Genomic DNA, 20,040 nt, shown 5'->3' with positions numbered 1-20,040 from the left:
GTCGCTTCGTGTGGTATAAGTGGTATTTTGTCGGTTTGTTCACTTTACCGTGATGGTGGTATTTTACAAGAGGTAACCCACTTTTAATGATCATCCCACGTTCGTAGGGGGAATTCTGTGGAACAGCCAACGATTGTGGTAATTACCCACTCGTCAGTTCAAGTGAATTAACGATCATGATGATAATCCTTCGTACAAGAATTATTTCTTGGGTAAGTAAGATTCAGTCGTGTTTTGTTTTGACTGCTTGAACAGACAAGAGTCTCCCAATACTCTGCTAAAGGTTGGCCGGCCATCAAAGCAAAGGTTTTCTGAGTAATGTTACCTTATATATATGTTATATTCTTTGGTATGGGCAAAAGTGGGATATGTACTTATTTTTATCTAGATAGGAACTGACACCTTCAACTCAGCAACCAGATATACTCGTATCTTACTTTAGCAACGGAAATTTTTTGTGAATTGCTGGGCAATACGACGAAGCGAATGCTACCGTTATTGTAGACTGTGATGATCTGCTACGGTAATTTTTTTTTATAAAGAAATTGAGAAAACACGCACGACTTTGAAAACCTTAGTAGAATCTCCCGAAAGATTTGGTAGACCAAAGATTCTTATCGTAAGGAATTTTACCTCTCGCAATCATATATTGTCAAGGTTGGAGGGCTCGGCTGTATTTAGCGTCTCGTGTGAAATTCATTCTTCCTGAATCATCGAGTAATTTGCGGAAGAGTTGGACGTATTTGAGTTTGAGAGTCACATGTGCTACAGGTCTTCGGATAGGGATAGGTTCAAATTCCTGCAGCGTGGTAATTGAACCTCACACATTCTCACAGTAACAAAATCATGCTTTATATATATATATATATATATATATATATATATATATATATATATATATATATATATATATATATATATATATATATATATACTCCTCGCTGCTGGGAGAAAGGGCGCTGGTGACTGGTACAATACATGTACATACGCTACCGGGGTCTAAGCGATGACAGGCAGGGCAGCCGATCAAGACTACAGTCTACCCCAAAAGCCAAATCAAAGTCCTTCAAAAGAAGGCATCGTGCTTACCCCATGCCAATGGGAAAACAAGCACGTTAAAAGAATATATATATATATATATATATATATATATATATATATATATATATATACAGTATATAAAATATATATATATATATATATATATATATATATATATATATATATATATATATATATATATAATATATGAGAACCCTTGTAGACCTTGACAAAATTCTTTTCTCATTTTCGCTCAAGAACAATGTCCCCTGCAGTTATATAACTGAATAACGTCGACTTAAACCTTTGCCTAATCACCGGAGCGCGTCGGTGATACTTACAGATGTTCAAACATTTTTAGTTTCCTGCCAACGAAAATTGAGCTGGTTTTCTGTCCGTCCGCACTTTTTCTGTCCGCCCTCAGATCTTAAAAACTACTGAGGCTAGAGGGCTGCAAATTAGTGTGTTGATCATCCACCCTCCAATCATCAAACATACCAAATTGCAGTCCCCTAGCTTCAGTAGTTTTCATTTTATTTAATGTTAAAGTTTGCCATAGTCGTGCTTCTGGCAACGATATAGGCCAGGCCACCACCGGGCCTTGATTAAAGTTTGATGGGCCGCGGGTCATACAGCATCATACCGAGACCAACGAAAGATAGAAATGTTTTCGGTGGCCTTGACTATACGATGTACAGAAAACTCGAGTGCGCCGAAGATTTCTTAGGCGCATTTTTCACTTGTTTGTTAAAGAGGCGACTCCGCCCACAGTACTCTCTAGCGAACACCCATGAAAATGGGGCGTTGTTCTGGGTGAGGTGGCGAGTTGATGAGACGAACAAGGATATGGAAACTAGACGTTATAAAAAGATGTGTTTATGACGGATGAACGTATTTAAACTGCTGTCGGTTAACCTGGGTCCTAACCGCATTTAACTTTTAAGACTTCCGTAATGATAGGTATACGCGAGGGAACGATTGCGGTGTTGCGAACTTCAAATCTCTTTTATTTGATTTTCTTTTTTTTTTTTTTTTAGTTTTATTTAGCAGAGTAGGTTGTGCTTGGCTCTTGTGTCTTATCCGATCTACGCCGTGGGGGTTGGGGGGGGGGTTAGTGCCGTCAGTGCACCCACCTCACGCGATGCAACGTAGGCATTACTTAAGGTTCTTTGCAGCGTCCCTTCGACCCCTAGCTGCCACCTCTTTCATTCCTTTTACTGTACCTCCGTTCATCTTCTCTTTCTTCCATCTTGCTTTCCACCCTCTCCTAACAATTCGTAGTGCAAGTGTGAGGTCTTCCTCCTGTTACACCTTTCAGACCACCTTGACTCTCAATTTCCCCTTCAGCGCTGAATGACCTCATAGGCCCCAGCGCTTGGCGTGTGGCTTAAATCTTAAATTCCCATTCCTTCCTTATCCGATCTAATTTTAAAGTTTATCAGCTTTTATTTTAATGTGAATTACCGAATTCATGTACCCACTTAAACACATTAAATCACTTATTGAGGGAATTTGCATAGTTTTACAGTTTTCTTTTATACAAATATATTGTTATACTATATACAGTACATATAATTTTTTATGTTGGTTATAACAATGTGATTAAAAATTCATCAGTTACATCTACGTACTACATAAGTCAGTCAGATAAGAAAGCACTAATACAAAATACTCAACTAGCTGATAATGCAATAAAATAAAAAATTATTACAATGTGCATATAATGTAAAATTTTAATTATCAGTAAGGACTTTATTAATTACACAAATATCACTCCCATTTCTCTAGAAGAACATATTCTTTAGTAAAAAATAAATGACATCAAGTGCTTTTAACAAAATAAACTGGGTTTCTGGTGGTTGGTCAGCTGTGGTCCTTGGTATCAAGGCCAAGAGCAAAGGTGGTCTGCTCACTTCCCCCCCAAAATCCCCCATGTGGGCGGAGCTTAGTGTACCTCCTTATTACGTCAGCTGGTGAACTGCCGTAACGAGCAGGCATACCTCTGAGATACGTCATCGCCTACGTAGTTACCCCAGGTGGGAGGCGACATCACCCAGTTTGGTAGACCTTGTATAAAAGCGAGCTGTTTACGTGACCAAGGCAGGGGAATTTATCAATAATATATCCTTTTGATGTAAGTTGTTTCAAAGGTCAAGGTAATACAGTATTGAATAGTTTTCTGGCTTAATATTTGTGATTATAAAAATGCTCGGGTGATAAAACTCTGGCTTAATATTTATTATAAAAATGCTCAGCTGATAAAACTCTGGCTTAATATTTGTGATTATAAAAATGCTCAGGGAATAAAACTCTGGCTTAATATTTGTGATTATAAAAGTGCTCAGGTGATAAAACTATCATAATTATCCAAGTGGATCATGGTAGTAATGGTTGGATTTCATTAATAATTGCAGGACCTAGAGTGAGCGACTGCCTCCGTACCTAACCCAAATTTCACAGGTTCGAATCCTTTTCGAGTATGGTGCGCTTATCAATTGAATTCCCTTTGTTGTAAGTTATTCCAAAAGTAGCGAATTCGAAGTGGCATTAAGGGGTATTCGTGGCTTGATATTTGTGATTATAAAAAGATCACGCGATTAATGACAACACTTAAACACATATATTTATATATATATATATATATATATATATATATATATATATATATATATATATATATATATATATATATATATATATATATATATATATATATATATATATATATATATATATCAGTTTCCCGAACCCTCAGTCATTCTGCTGTAAAGGACTCTCTGCCTGAGACGTAAGAGGAAAACCTCAAAGATTAGGTGCACTTCAAAATCGTAATTACTACATTGTTACACTACAGGCTGCTAAAATAGCTTTGATTCTGTACCCACGTATTCAGTGGGTACAGTCTCGAGTTTAAATAGGGAGTTGCGAAACCTCTCTCGTACCATGCATAACTGTTTGTTGTTCGGGACGGTTGAATGTCGCTTATCTGCAAGTTGTTTTGGAATGATCTGGGAACGAACTGGATATCGTGAATGACGGCTTATTGCGTTCTGTTTATTGCCATTTTCCGCAGAATTGGCGTTCGTACCATTTGATGTGATCCTCTCGTCCTGTTGAGGACGGAGAGAACGAAGAATTTCGGCTCGAACGAAAACGTCTTTGATTTTGAGAAGGATTCCAGCTCGTTTCTCGTAGGTTTCTGCTCCGTGGGCGGGGGGGTGTTAGTGTCGTCAGTGCACCCCCTGTAAACATTACTCGACCCTGTAAACATTATTCGACCCTAACTGCAACCCCTTTCATTCCTTTTACTGTGCCTTCATTCATATTCTTTCTTCCATCTTGCTATCCACCCTCTACAAACAATTGTTTCGTAGTGCAACTGCTGTGAGGTTTTTCTCCCGTACCACCTGTCAGACCTCCCTACTCCCAATTTCCTTTCCAGCGCTGAATGACATCATGGGTCCCCCAGTGCTTGGCCTTTAGCCTAAACTCTGTGTATTCCATTCCACTCGTAGATTTCTGACCAGATGAACTCAGTAGTGCTTCTCTCTGCAATGACCCCTCATTTGGATTTCGAGGGTTAAGGTCAAAATCCTGTTCGCTTTGGTCTGATTCGAATACGATTCGGCCACTGGCTGATTGGTCCCGCAGATCATAAGCAAAGAACGTTTAATATCAGGTTCCTCGCTGCCGCCAAACGTACTTACACCGTGGAGTTGCAGTCTTCCATCATCGAAGCTTGGACAGAAAGCGATTTATTAGTTCTCTGGTCTGTCCTGCCACTCCATTAATCGTTAGTCATTAGTACTGTATTCTCTTCTTTCGTTAACCTCTGTGATTAAGAGCGTAATAGCCAATACTGTCCTGCTCCGTCGAAAGTCGTCTAGATAAAGAGAGAGAGAGAGAGAGAGAGAGAGAGAGAGAGAGAGAGAGAGAGAGAGAGAGAGAGAGAGAGAGAGAGTGGGTGCGGTGATATGTCATTGCGAGAGCTTTGCATATTTTATAACTTTTTCATGTCCTTTGCATGATAAACAAAGAACGTATTACTACGCCCGCGTAAAATAAGATGCACCAGTCCAGCATTGATTAGCAGAAGGTATTTATAAAGTATCGTGCTTTAGCACGCACGCGTTTCCTTAATTTATTTTTTATGAAGATCGCGCTAGAAATCGTTCATGTTACAGGTAAAATTCACAGAGTTCTCTGCGATTACAGCTTCAGTGAATTGATAGTCTTGAATACAGCTTACAGTTTCTTTGGGTCCTTCCTAGATAGTGACCCCTAAGGGTTTTGGGGGTCGTTATCTAGGACTTAATATTTTTTAGGGGTCATTATCGTCATGATATTTACAGTCTTTTGTTTATGTTTTTAAGGTCATCCCCAACGGGCTTGTTCTAAACACGCCACGAAGGTGGATACATACAGGGTTAAAACCCGAGGGGGTCACTATCTATAGAAAGTTTTTCAGTACAGTTAAGTAGCGTAGTCTTTGTACCCTGTGTACCTGTGTTCGCTCCGTCCAAATGCCACTGCTTGGTCATGGGTGCGTGGTTCAGTTGCCGCGTGCGTCATTGATCTACTTGATGTAATTTGTTCGTTCTGTTTAAGCTGATTAGCTGAGCGAGGTATGGTTCGTTCATGGACTTGCCCCGTAGGCGGCGTTAGTGCCGTCAGTGGACCTCGTAGTTCCTCGTTAGGCGAGTCGGTAGAGCTGTCGCTTAGCACTCGCTAGGCCCGAGTTCGAGTCTCCGGCCGGCTAATGAAGAATTAGAGGAATTTATTTCTGGTGATAGAAATTCATTTCTCGCTATGACGTGGTTCGGATTCCACAGTAAGCTGTAGGTCCCGTTGCTAGGTAACCAATTGGTTCTTAGCCACGTAAAAGAAGTCTAATTCTTCGGGCCAGCCCTAGGAGAGCTGTTGATCAGCTCAGTGGTCTGGTAAAACTAAAGTATACTTACTTTTAGTGCACCTCATGTGGTGCACTGTAGGCGTTACTTTAGGTTCTTTGCAGCGTCGCTTCGGCCCCTAGCTGCTACAACCCCATTCATTCCTTTTACTGTTCCTTCTCTTATATTCTCTGTCTTCCATCTGACTCTCCTTCCATCTTACTCTCCTCAACCCTCTCCTAACAATTGATTCATATTGCAACTGCTTTGAGGTTTTCCTCCTGTTACACCTTTCAGACCTTTTCCTGACTGTACTGTAAATGCGCCTCGCTGTCGAACTTCTCCAAAGTTCCAGAGGTCCTTTATTCCTCACACCGTTGGACTCTGGAACAGTCTTCCTACTGAGGATGTCGCGCAGTTGGAACCTCAAAAGCTCAAGCGGAGATGCAACGCATTGCAAGCCTAAATCATTTCTCCTTTTATTGTATATTTTACTTACATTTTTTCTGTTTATTAATTTTTAAATTTATTTTTTCTTTAATATTGACTATTCCTTTTTTTCTGTATTTCCGTCTGTTACGGTTATCGAATGAACACCTTAAAATTCTTTGGAAGCTTGAATTTTAGGTCAGTGGCCCCTTTGGTGGGCTTGTTCCATATGAATAAGACTCATCTTCCGAATAATAATAATAATAATAATAATAATAATAATAATAATAATAATAATAATAATAATAATAATAATAATAAGGAAACTTTTCTCTCAAGAAAATATAAAAAAAAAAGGGGTCTTAGGAAGATATCACACCACTGCTGCTGTGAATATCGATACATTTCTAGCATCCTTGGGAAGATATTTCATTTTGGGAAGAAAACACATTCTCAAATCCAATAAAAGAAGAAAATATGCACCTTAGACTGACTACTGGAGATTATTTCAAGAGCAAATTGAAGGAATATTTGACACGTTATTCCGTTCTGAAAAATACGAAAAAATGTTGATTGGTTCTGCGATATTAATTTTCTGTTGTCGGTTCGTCTGTCACTTTTTTTATGTGTGTTACTTTTCTTATGTTTGTTACTTTTCTTATGCATCTGTTACTTATTTATCTGTTACTTTTCTTATGTATCGGAGTCGCAATAATATCGTCGTTTTTCAGTGAGAGGTTTAAGGAAGTTCTCTCTCCCCTACCCCGTAGGGTGGTGAGTGCCGGCAGTGCACCTCATGTGTTGCACTGTAGGCATTACTTAAGGTTCTCTGCAGCGTCCCTTCGACCCCTAGCTACAACCCATTTCATTCCTTTTACTGTACCTCCGTTCATATTCTCTTTCTTCCATCTTACTTTCCACCTTCTCCTAACAATTGATTCATAGTGCAACTGCTTTGAGGTTTTCCTCAGATTACACTTCAACCTTTTAATGTCAATTTCCACTTCAGCGCTGAATGACCTCATACGTCCCAGCGCTTGGCCCTTTGACCTAAATCCTGTATATTCTGTATATTCTATTAGGCTGCAAATGTCATTTAATATCAAAGTCGCTCAACCTCGGAATAACAAGTCGTTTCGCAACCATTTTTTTTTATTAACCTTTTTTATTACTTTTTATCCACATTCTTAATTTATGTACAGTATGTTTACATACATCATTGCTTAATAAAAAAAAAATTTTCTCAATGTTGGTAATATTATAATCCCCAAATTCTGAGCGACTTAATTCCCAACCATTCGCTGGTTGGAATTCTCCCTTGTGACGGCTAGCTGTTACCACTCACAAATTCCCGGAACTTAGGCGAATGTTATTCCCAGGTTGAGGTAAGCTGATATTCAACGACATTATTAGCTCTGTCTGTGAATCTGAAAAATGTCACGGTGTATGTGAAAAAAAATTTAATACGTACATACTGTCCTTAAAATGGAAAACTGCAGTATCTGCAAAATTTTCGAAATTGAGATATGCCACCTATTGGGCTCTTGAAACACTAATACACAAGTTACTGCAGTTTCAGAATGGTTCTTCAATGCTTTCCACGAGTACTTAGAGGGTCCCATTTGCAGTATCTGCAAAATCAGTAGTAAGGCAAGGGAAAACTGCAATAACTACCATTTTTCTCAGTGTTGCATTTTTGCAGATAATGCAGTCTAACGTTTTAAGGCAGCTTGCATACCGTGTATTATCCGCAACGTATCCAGAATTGTATTGTACACCACCACTGCTAAATACTGCCTCATTTTATTCAGTTTCAATATTGGCCTCCACACTTGTAACCCTTTCGTTTCTTTTACTGTACCTCCTCTCATATTCTCTCTCTTCCATCTTTCTTTCCACCCTCTCCTAACAATTGATTCATAGTGCATCTGCTTTGAGGTTTTCCTCCTGTTACACCTTTCAAACCTTTTTACTGTCAATTTACTTTTCAGCGCTGAATGACCTCATAGGTCCCAGTGCTTGGACTTTGGCCTAAATTCTATATTCAGTTCAATTCAGACTTTCAACGAAAGGAGGGTTTGAAGGTTGACAAAGAGAAAGGACGAACTTTATCATCCATTGTTACCGTTTTATTGCTGAGTTTAATATTTGAGGAATGGTTTTTTTAACAATTTATTGAAAGGATTAAACTTAACATTATTTTACAATTACAATATTTACAATACGGTTACAGTATACAGTATACATCAACACAGTATACACATTATTTACAACTACAATATTTACAATACGCAGTATACATCAACAAAGTAAACACATTATTTACAATTACAATATTTACAATAAGGTTACAGTATACATCAACACAGTATACGCATTATTTACAATTACAATGTTTACAATACGGTTACAGTATACATCGACACAGTAAACACATTATTAACAATTACAATATTTACAATACGGTTACAGTATACATCGACACAGTGTACACATTATTTACAATTACAATATTTACAATATAATCGCAGTACACATCAACAAAGTATACACAGGCATTTCTTTACATCAGTACAATCCTCTAAACTGACAATGTACAGTTACTGGCTACTCAAAAACAGTCATTAATACACTCTTTTGTAATTAAAACAACACACGATGACAGGAAAGTATTTAATACATTTGACAAGTAATTCAATTTTAAATTTTTCATTCACTTGAGTGAGAGTCTACTGTAGTCTTTTGCGGAGTTCGTAGTCTTTTCGCAGTCTTTTACGGAGTTCGTAGTCTTTTCGTAGTCTTTTACGGAGTTCGTAGTCTTTTCGTAGTGTTTTACGGAGTTCGTAGTCTTTTACGGAGTTTGCCGTCTTTTACGGAGTTCGTAGTCTTTTACGGACTTTGCCGTCTTTTACGGACTTTGCAGTCTTTTACGGACTTTGCAGTCTTTTACGGACTTTGCAGTCTTTTACGGAGTTGTGCACGAGAGCAGTTCCATAAAAAAAGCGCCCGAGTTTTAAAACCTCGTGATAAAAAGGTCATTGAATTGAATATAGAGTTTAGGTCAAAAGCCAAGCACTGGGACCAATGAGATCACTCAGCGCTGAAACGGAAATTGACAGTAAAATGTCTGAAAGGCGTAACAGGAGGAAAACCTGTCAATTGCACTATGAATCAATTGTTAGGAGAGGGTTGAGGAAAGTAAGACGGAAGAAAGAGAATATGAAAGGAGGTACAGTAAAAGGAACGAAAGGGGTTGCAGCTCAGGGGCCAATGAAGGCACGCTGCAAAGAACCTTAAGTAATGCCCACAGTGCACCGCATGAGGTGCGCTGACGGCACTAGCCCGCTACGGGGAGAAGAGGGATGTTGCATCAATTGAGTGCGAGCTATTATACTTAGTATAAGACTTATTTACTAGTTGTTTAGGACAACAACTTTCCCATCTTAAATGGAGAGCGATTACTCAGTTGCTATCAGTTCCAGCATATTAACTAGTCAGCTTTTTTTTTCTCTCTTTAAGTGTTGCTGGCTGAAATAATACTGTAATTGCGTGTGTGGCCATACATCCAGAGCTAGAGAGAGAGAGAGAGAGAGAGAGAGAGAGAGAGAGAGAGAGAGCGAATATGGTGTTACTGATTGGCGTGATATGTGTATTGAGAGAGAGAAAATATGGTTGTACTAATTGGCATTATATGTGGAGAGAGAGAGAGAGAGAGAGAGAGAGAGAGAGAGAGAGAGAGAGAGAGAGAGAGAGAGAGAGAGAGAATATGGTTGCACTAATTGGCTTGACATGTGTATTGAGAGAGAGAGGGTGAGAGAGAGAGAATGGTTGCACTAATGGGCGTGATATGCGTATTGAGAGAGAGAGAGAGAGAGAGAGAGAGAGAGAGAGAGAGAGAGATATGGTAACACCAATGGGCGTGATTGTGTATGTAAATAACACAATTGGGGCTACCTGAGACTCCCAGTTTGATTTTATCAATTACTAGGGAGAAAAGAAAAATATTTCATGTTGCCAGAAACCCCGATATTAGTAATTATATATATATATATATATATATATATATATATATATATATATATATATATATATATATATATATATATATATATATATATATATATATGGTCCCATGCTTGAGGTCGTCTGAATTATTATTGATGGAATATTGGTCGCTAGGAATTTTGATCAAATGGTTGAAATGTCTGAGGAGCCGATTTTCTTGTACGTAATAACTGTCATATGGTTTACACCATATAGCCATTTTTAATAAGTTATTTCATTTCAGTACCTCCACTATCACATTTATTGCTGTTGAATCTGAAATTAGCTTGCCATTCGTTTTGCTGAATCCGTGATCTGTCAGTATCAAGGTTTATAGATATATAAAGTGTCAGTGTTATTCTGCTACGTACCATACCAGTCATTTTTTTTACCATTTGACTGCTTTTTATGCATGTTTGTGTTACCAATTCATTTTGTCTTGTATCTGGTTGTTGCACTATACCTTTGCCCCCGTAGGGGGGGTATAGTGCCGACAGTGCAGCAAACCCTTTCGTTCCTTTTACTGTACCTCCTTTCATTTTCTCTATCTTCCATCTTACTTTCCTCAACCCTCTCCTAACAGTTGATTCAATGTGCAACTGCTTTGAGGTTTTCCTCCTGTTAACCTTTCAAACCCCTTACTCTCAATTTCCGTTTGAGCGCCGAATGACCTCATAGGTGCCAGCGCTTGGCCTTTGGGCCTAAATTCTAAATTCCTTCCTTCCGTACTTTTCTCGATCGTTTGAACATTAAGTAATTTCATCGAATGTGATTTTACTGTTTTATATAGGAAATTTAATCCTTCATGTCTTCCGGTTATAAATCCGCATTTTTATAGTAAAAGTAACGATCGTGTTTTCTCCCACTGAATCTGTGACGCCTACTTTCCTCACTTCTAGGCTCCTGGGGGTGTGTTGGTACCGCCTACTGCGTTCCTTTAAGCGGTACACAGTAAGCAGTACTGAGGGATCTATGCTGTGTCCCGTCGCCTTCCGCTGCGTCGCTGTCTCTTTTACTTTGAATTTTTTTCTAATTTGTTCTCCGCATACTTTAGTGTTTTGTTTATTGGTCTTCTCTTGAAGACGAAACCTTACTGCCAGTCTTGAGTGTATGAAGAGATAGTCTAATAATAATAATAATAATAATAATAATAATAATAATAATAATAATAATAATAATAATAATAATAATAATAATAATAATGATATGATAATAATTAAAAATATTCATAGTAGCATGAGTCCTAAAATTGAGAAACAAATCCACAGTTACGTATGTATACATATACTTTAAGGTGAAACTGCAAAGAGAGTTATATCTTGAAATATATGTACATATACATAACTGTGGATTTGTGAGTGTATGAAGAGATAGTCTAATAATAATAATAATAATAATAATAATAATAATAATAATAATAATAATAATAATAATAATAATCTGTTCAATAATTTCTTTATTCATGTATAACTGAATCACGAAAATATTCATATATAGTCTTTCTTTTTGTAATTATCAGAGACCTTATCTGAGGGCTAATGATAATTAGTTGCTCTCATCCTGTGGGATGTTAAGATTACCATTTCCTAATCTTCCCTAATATTTTCTTGTTAATAGTTTTTACTCTTTCAAATTTTCATGACGTTTGTACACATAATGTACATTTTTCGTTCCGTATATTTTCTGCAGTGTGTGATCAGTAAACACATGTCTTAATGGATAACTTGCTATAGATGGTTTCATGCTCAGTGTACAAATTTTATAGTTTTTTTTCAACTTTTATTGAGAAAGTTTACATACTTTACACACAGTTTTCTTTTATACAAATATATTTCTATATTATATGCAAATACTTTTTTGTTAGTTTTCTGTTATACAAATATTTTTTATATACATATACTATGTATATGTATATATATTATATATATGTATATACTATGTGGTTAATAAATCATCATTTACATCTACGCACTACATAATTCAGTCAGATCAGAAAGCACGAACAAGGCAAAATTGACACCATAACTAGCTGATAATGCAGTAAAATAAAAATTATTACAATGTGCATATAAAGTTGCATTTTAACAATCGGTAAGGATTTTATTGAGTGGCGAATGGTCGTTCACAAATTTACAGTATTTGCTAGGTAAATGAATGAGTAGTTCATTTCATTTCCCAATCTTTGTTTTTCTTGCTTTTGCGTGATTTTTGTACTAATTTTCTGTACTTCGAAAAAAGCGAGAAGCACTCGACAAAAGTTTGTCGAAGCAAAGCGTAAGTGAACGTAACGCCATAACAAGCAAATTACATTTTTAACTCATTTCTTAATTAATAATTTCTCGGACCACCGCTGTCGGTCATTCTTCGCTGAAATCGGAAAACGCTTGCGATAATTTGCGATAATTATCACCCTCCATCGAATGGGAGACGATTTTGTTGCTCATTTGGACGTGAGCTCAGCACCTTGTTGGAAGGGGTCTGGGGGGGTGGGGGTGATTTGTTAGCTTGAATTTAAGGCCACCCATGCAGAGAAAGACATCAAGTGCGTACGTCTCTCTCTCATTAGCCACGATTGTGGATACTAAGGCACGGCAAATGACCAAGAGAGACAGCCGAATGGCAACAAAATACCCAAGGGGCCTCTTGGAGGACCCACGAACAAGCACTGAAGAAGCTGGTCCATGGGTGGGGGTTGGAGGTGGTGGGGGCGCCATTAGGACCACGCACATCAAACGGAGCAATTTCGCTGCAGCTAATTGGTTTGTCATGCCTGGAAAGGTTTTGGCGGAGAAGAAGACTCCCGTCGTCAAACGGAAAAGACAGCAGCCACTCACTGGTCTTTTGTAATAGGGCAATATTTTTGTCGTTCCTGTTGTCAAAATTCATTAAAAGAAAATACCTTGAGCTATTCTTAGCGTAAGAGTAAGGCCAGAAACAAGGGTATTATGGAATCGCCTTTTAACTCGATATTAGGTACTACGACGTGGAAAGTTGACTTGGGGTTCGTTCTCCACACGGTAGCTTCTTTATGCCCGTGCTTTGCTGCCAGTGGCAGGCAACGGCTCGTGTTGTTTATCTCGTGCAATCTGTTCAAATATTTCTAGAATGAAGTTGAACCGGAGGCTTTTATCGGCTTACGTCATTACAGAACATGCTATTGTTAGTGTCAATGCCGCATGCATCTGCCGAAGAACATTATCTTCATCTAACTTCCCAAATAAAAGCAGAAGGAACCACACAGAGGTAAGACAGTCGAATCAAAGTGGATCACGTGGCCTTTGACCAATGGTCCCGTGAAGAGATCTTAAAGTTTTGCGGTTGATGGTGTTGGAATTTAAAATTTGGGGCAAAGGCCAAGTGTTAGGATCTATGAGGTCATTCAGCGCTGACAATAATGTTAAGACATTTGTTAAGGAGAGGGTGGAAAGTTAGATGGAAGAAACACAATATGAATGGAGGTACAGTAAAAGGAATGAAAGGGGTTGCAGCTACGGGCCGAAGGCACGCTGCAAGGAACCTTAGGTAATGCCTACAGTGCACTGCTCCCATTGTTGGTGTTAATTGATACATTCCTCCCACGTGTTATGGCGAAGTCACCTAGGGAAAACCTGGCAAAACTTTGGTCCTCCAAATTTTGGTTAGAATAGTGCAGAAACAGATACAGAGAATTTATTTTGCCTTGCCCTTTTTACTTTTAATGCTGCTGCATCGAACTCCTCACATCAGAGACTGTCTTGTTGGTTTTTGAAATATTTGATTTGCTTTGTTGGCTAACGATTAGACAGTTTGTGTTTGTGCTAGTTTGATGCAGTTAGTCGTATCACTTCTAGGCTCAGTCAAGGCATCCCCAAAATGTTTGGGGAAATTAAGATTAGTAGTATTGTAAGGTATTGATGGACGGGCCACTGGGGTACGTTTGTAAGTGGTGATGAATGAAATTTAAGCAATTTTTCCCGTATATAATAATAATAATAATAATAATAATAATAATAATAATAATAATAATAATAATAATAATAATAATAATAATAATTAAATACTTGATTTCGAATATGAATTCATATACAATAAATTTGCAAAAAAAAATTAGTGGTGCCAAGAGGCTACAATTTTGATTTATTACTAAAACAAATTTACAAAAAAAAAAAAAAAAAAAAATTATCACAGCCAAAGTGTGTCTTACCAATAAACAAAAGCTTTAAAGAAGGTCGTGCAATTTTATGTACCTGAGAAAATTCAAAGATTGAATGAGAGACTGTATTTTTCCAAAATACAAAAAGGGTTTAAAAACAGGGGGAGCTTTTCGACCTGTTTTTAACCCCTCTTATGTACTTTGGAAAAATACAGTCTCTCATTTACATTATTGTGGCTTTTTGCTCATCATTTCATTTACAGTCACAATATAGTGATGTACCTGAGAAAATTAAGATGACTAGAAAGAATGCTGCCTTTCTAAACTGGGAATATAACTGGTATTAGCATCAAAATACAGAATCTCAGGTACATATACTGGAAAAAATGAATGAAATTTCAACAATTTTTTTATAGTATATGTACCAGAGAATCTGTATTTTGCTGCTAATACCAGTTCTATTCCCAGTTTAGACTTTTCTAAACAGGGAATATAACTGATATTAGCTGCAAAATACAGAATCTCGGGTACATATACTGTAAAAAAAATTTAATTTCATTAATTTTTTCCAGTATATTTCAAGTAATCTTTTTAATTGTCATAAATTCAAGAGTTTTTGGCTACTAAACCTAATGCATAATCTAGAAGCCATGTTTGATGCTTGGTTATGTAGACGACACATTTTTATTCAGCAAAAATGGTCATTTCTGGTCCTAACTTATATCTCAAGGGGTCCGTTCTCTCTATGCCCAAACTGCTGAAACTGTCAGTGTTCAGCATTTGCCTTATGTATTAGGGGTATATTAATTCAGAACTGGGATGTCTGTTACAAGTTTTGATACCAGCAGAAAGCCCAGGATGTGCGGATTTTATTTTAATATGTATATGTATATGTATATGTATATATATATATATATATATATATATATATATATATATATATATATATATATATATATAACATATCATATGAGGAATAGAAATAAATTTCTGATTCATATCAGGATCGAACGCAGGTCTTTCAGTTGAAAGAACGGGTTCGATCCTGATATAATCAGATAATTTGTATTATATATGTATATATATATATATATATATATATATATATATATATATATATATATATATATATATATATATATATATATATTATATATATATATATCATTCTCACCGTAGCTTTAGAATAGTGAGATAATCTTTGTCGTAATACTCGTAAATGCATCTTCTTTTAACGTGCTTGTTTTCCCATTTGCATGGGGTAAGCACGATGCCTTCTTTTGCAGGACTTTGATTTGGCTTTTGGGGTAGACTGTACCAGTCACCAGCGCCCTTTCTCCCAGCAGCGAGGAGTCGTTGCGTGGTTAGGTCGACAGTCGAGACGAGCGAGGTGTCTGTTATGTTTTTAGATGTTGGAGTGGCTTTGTTTGTGTGTGTATTAGTCTGTAACACCCATTTGCTTTAAGCAAACCTATCCATTGATTACATACGTAATCCTGAGGTGTCTACACGGATAGCAAAGTGTCCGCCTCTCTGACCGGTCGGCTGCGAATTTGAACCCGCGACACAGACCTCTTAAGAAGTCCGAGCTGCTGCTGTAACCGACCTGGCCATCGAGGCTCCTATTTTGAATTAATTGATTTGTATGAGTGGTACTTATTTTTTAAATGGTGTCTTATAAGATTTACTTAAAAGACATAAAATAGTTACTTATATCTTGGACATTCTGAGGCTTCAGTAAAGAATGGTTTTGTTTGAAGGTTTGGTGTACACGTGGCGCCCCCTCTCCCCCGCCTTTGAAAAGGAATCTTTGAATGAATTTACTTGAGAGGAAAAATACTTAAATATGTAAAATGTTCACTTAAGTCTGTGAAGTATCCACTTTTCAAAAGTGCAGTATCCACTTTTTTCAAGATTGCTGTATCCACTTTTTTCAAGATTGCAGTATCCACTTTTTTTCCAAGATTGCAGTATCCACTTTTTTCCAAGAGTGGAGTATCCACTTTTTTCCAAGAGTGGAGCATCCACTTTTTTCCAAGAGTGGAAGCATCCACTTTTTTCCAGGAGTGGAAGCATCCACTTTTTCAGGAGTGGAAGCATCCACTTTTTTTTCCAAGAGTGGAAGCATCCACTTTTTTTTGAAAGAGTGGAAGCATCCACTTTTTTCCAAGAGTGGAAGCATCCACTTTTTCCAAGAGTGAAAAGCATCCACTTTTTTTCCAAGAGTAAAATAGTTATCCATCTTTTTTCCAAGAGCTGTGAAGCATCCACTTTTTTTGGAAGCATCCACTTTTTTCCAAGAGTGGAAGCATCCACTTTTTTTTTCCAAGAGTGGAAGCATCCACTTTTTTCCAAAGTGGAGGAAGCATCCACTTTTTTCCAAAGTGGAAGCATCCACTTTTTTCCAAGTCTGGAAGCATCCACTTTTTTCCAAGAGTGGAAGCATCCACTTTTTTTCCAAGAGTGGAAGCATCCACTTTTTTTCCAAGAGTGGAAGCATCCACTTTTTTTCCAAGAGTGGAAGCATCCACTTTTTCCAAGAGTGGAAGCATCCACTTTTTCAAGAGTGGAAGCATCCACTTTTTCCAAGAGTGGAAGCATCCACTTTTTTTCCAAGAGTGGAAGCATCCACTTTTTTTTCAAGAGTGGAAGCATCCACTTTTTTTTCCAAGAGTGGAAGCATCCACTTTTTTTCCAAGTGGAAGCATCCACTTTTTTTCCAAGAGTGGAAGCATCCACTTTTTTTTTTTTTTCAAAGTGGAAGCATCCACTTTTTTTCAAGTGGAAAGCATCCACTTTTTTCCAAGAGTGGAAGCATCCACTTTTTTTCCAAGTGGAAGCATCCACTTTTTTCCACTTTTTTTCCAAGTGGAAGCATCCACTTTTTTTTTCAAGTGGAAGCATCCACTTTTTTTCCAAGAGTGGAAGCATCCACTTTTTTTTCAAGAGTGGAAGCATCCACTTTTTTTCCAAGAGTCCACTTTTTTTTCCAAAAGCATCCACTTTTTTTCCAAGAGTGGAAGCATCCACTTTTTTTTCCAAGTGGAAGCATCCACTTTTTTTCCAAGTGGAAGCATCCACTTTTTTTTCAAAGTGGAAGCATCCACTTTTTTTTCCAAGAGTGGAAGCATCCACTTTTTTTCCAAGAGTGGAAGCATCCACTTTTTTTTCCAAGAGTGGAAGCATCCACTTTTTTTTCCAAGAGTGGAAGCATCCACTTTTTTTTTCCAAGTGGAAAGCATCCACTTTTTTTTCAAGAGTGGAAGCATCCACTTTTTTTTCCAAGAGTGGAAGCATCCACTTTTTTTTTCCAAGAGTGGAAGCATCCACTTTTTTTTCCAAGAGTGGAAGCATCCACTTTTTTTCCAAGAGTGGAAGCATCCACTTTTTTTTTCCAAGAGTGGAAGCATCCACTTTTTTTCCAAGAGTGGAAGCATCCACTTTTTTTTCCAAGAGTGGAAGCATCCACTTTTTTTTTCCAAGAGTGGAAGCATCCACTTTTTTTTCCAAGAGTGGAAGCATCCACTTTTTTTTCCAAGAGTGGAAGCATCCACTTTTTTTCCAAGAGTGGAAGCATCCACTTTTTTTCCAAGAGTGGAAGCATCCACTTTTTTTCCAAGAGTGGAAGCATCCACTTTTTTTCCAAGAGTGGAAGCATCCACTTTTTTTCCAAGAGTGGAAGCATCCACTTTTTTTCCAAGAGTGGAAGCATCCACTTTTTTTCCAAGAGTGGAAGCATCCACTTTTTTTCCAAGAGTGGAAGCATCCACTTTTTTTCCCTTTTTTTCAAGAGTGGAAGCATCCACTTTTTCCCAAGAGTGGAAGCATCCACTTTTTTCCAAGAGTGGAGCATCCACTTTTTTCCAAGAGTGGAAGCATCCACTTTTTTTTTCCAAGAGTGGAAGCATCCACTTTTTTTCAAGAGTGGAAGCATCCACTTTTTTTTCCAAGTGGAAGCATCCACTTTTTTGGAAGCATCCACTTTTTTTTTCCAAGTGGAAGCATCCACTTTTTTTCCAGAGTGGAAGCATCCACTTTTTTTTTCAAAGTGGAAGCATCCACTTTTTTTCCCAAGAGTGGAAGCATCCACTTTTTTTCCAAGAGTGAAGCATCCACTTTTTTTCCAAGAGTGAAGCATCCACTTTTTTTTTTTCAAGAGTGGAAGCATCCACTTTTTTTCCCAAGTGGAAAGCATCCACTTTTTTCCCAAGAGTGGAAGCATCCACTTTTTTTCCAAGAGTGGAAGCATCCACTTTTTTTTTCCAAGAGTGGAAGCATCCACTTTTTTTTCCAAGAGGAAGCATCCACTTTTTTTTCCAAAGTGTGAAGCATCCACTTTTTTTTTCCAAGAGTGGAAGCATCCACTTTTTTTCCAAGAGTGGAAGCATCCACTTTTTTTCCAAGTGGAAGCATCCACTTTTTTTCCACAAGTGGAAGCATCCACTTTTTTTCCAAGAGTGAAGCATCCACTTTTTTTCCAAGTGTGAAGCATCCAAGAAGAGTGGAAGCATCCACTTTTTTTCCAAGAGTGGAAGCATCCACTTTTTTTCCAAGAGTGGAAGCATCCACTTTTTTTCCAAGAGTGGAAGCATCCACTTTATTTTCCAAGAGTGGAAGCATCCACTTTTTTTCCAAAGAGTGGAAGCATCCACTTTTTTTCCAAGTGGAAAGCATCCACTTTTTTCCAAGTGTGGAAGCATCCACTTTTTTGGAGCATCCACTTTTTCCCCAAGTGGGAAGCATCCACTTTTTTTCCCAAGAGTGGAAGCATCCACTTTTTTCCCAAGAGTGGAAGCATCCACTTTTTTCCCAAGTGGAAGCATCCACTTTTTCCCAAGAGTGAAGCATCCACTTTTTTTCCCAAGAGTGGAAGCATCCACTTTTTTTCCCAAGAGTGAAGCATCCACTTTTTTTCCAAGAGTGAAAGCATCCACTTTTTTCCCAAGTGGAAGCATCCACTTTTTTTTTTCCCAAGAGTGGAAGCATCCACTTTTTTTTTTTCCCAAGAGTGGAATCATTTTTCCACAAAGTTTTTTTTTCCCAAGAGGGAAGCATCCACTTTTTTCCCAAAGAGTGGAAGCATCCACTTTTTTTCCCAAGAGTGGAAGCATCCACTTTTTTTTTCCCAAGAGTGGAAGCATCCACTTTTTTCCCAAGAGTGGAAGCATCCACTTTTTTCCCAAGTGGAAGCATCCACTTTTTTCCCAAGAGTGAGTGGAAGCATCCACTTTTTTGGAAGCATCCACTTTTTTTCAAGAGTGGAAGCATCCACTTTTTTCCCAAGAGTGGAAGCATCCACTTTTTCCCAAGAGTGGAAGCATCCACTTTTTTTCCCAAGTGGAAGCATCCACTTTTTTTCCCAAGTGGAAGCATCCACTTTTTTCCCAAGAGTGGAAGCATCCACTTTTTTCCCAAGAGTGGAAGCATCACTTTTTTCCCAAGAGTGGAAGCATGCACTTTTTTTTCCCAAGAGTGGAAGCATGCACTTTTTTTTCCCAAGAGTGG

The 20,040-nt window shown here is 37.8% G+C and overlaps 1 long non-coding RNA gene across 1 annotated transcript in view; it reads left to right on the top strand.

Moving 5' to 3' along the window:
• Positions 1 to 20,040, top strand: part of LOC136840704 (uncharacterized) — a 105,304-nt gene that overhangs the window by 19 nt on the left and 85,245 nt on the right. The window contains exon 1 of the long non-coding RNA XR_010853707.1: positions 1 to 212. This exon is cut by the window's left edge and continues 19 nt beyond it. This is a non-coding gene — a long non-coding RNA (uncharacterized lncRNA). The remainder of the gene's footprint in view (positions 213 to 20,040) is intronic.

Source organism: Macrobrachium rosenbergii, chromosome 8 (assembly GCF_040412425.1).
Source record: "Macrobrachium rosenbergii isolate ZJJX-2024 chromosome 8, ASM4041242v1, whole genome shotgun sequence".
Lineage (NCBI taxonomy): Eukaryota > Metazoa > Arthropoda > Malacostraca > Decapoda > Palaemonidae > Macrobrachium > Macrobrachium rosenbergii.
Note: the sequence above shows the minus strand (reverse complement) of the source record. Positions and strands in the feature narration are given on the sequence as shown.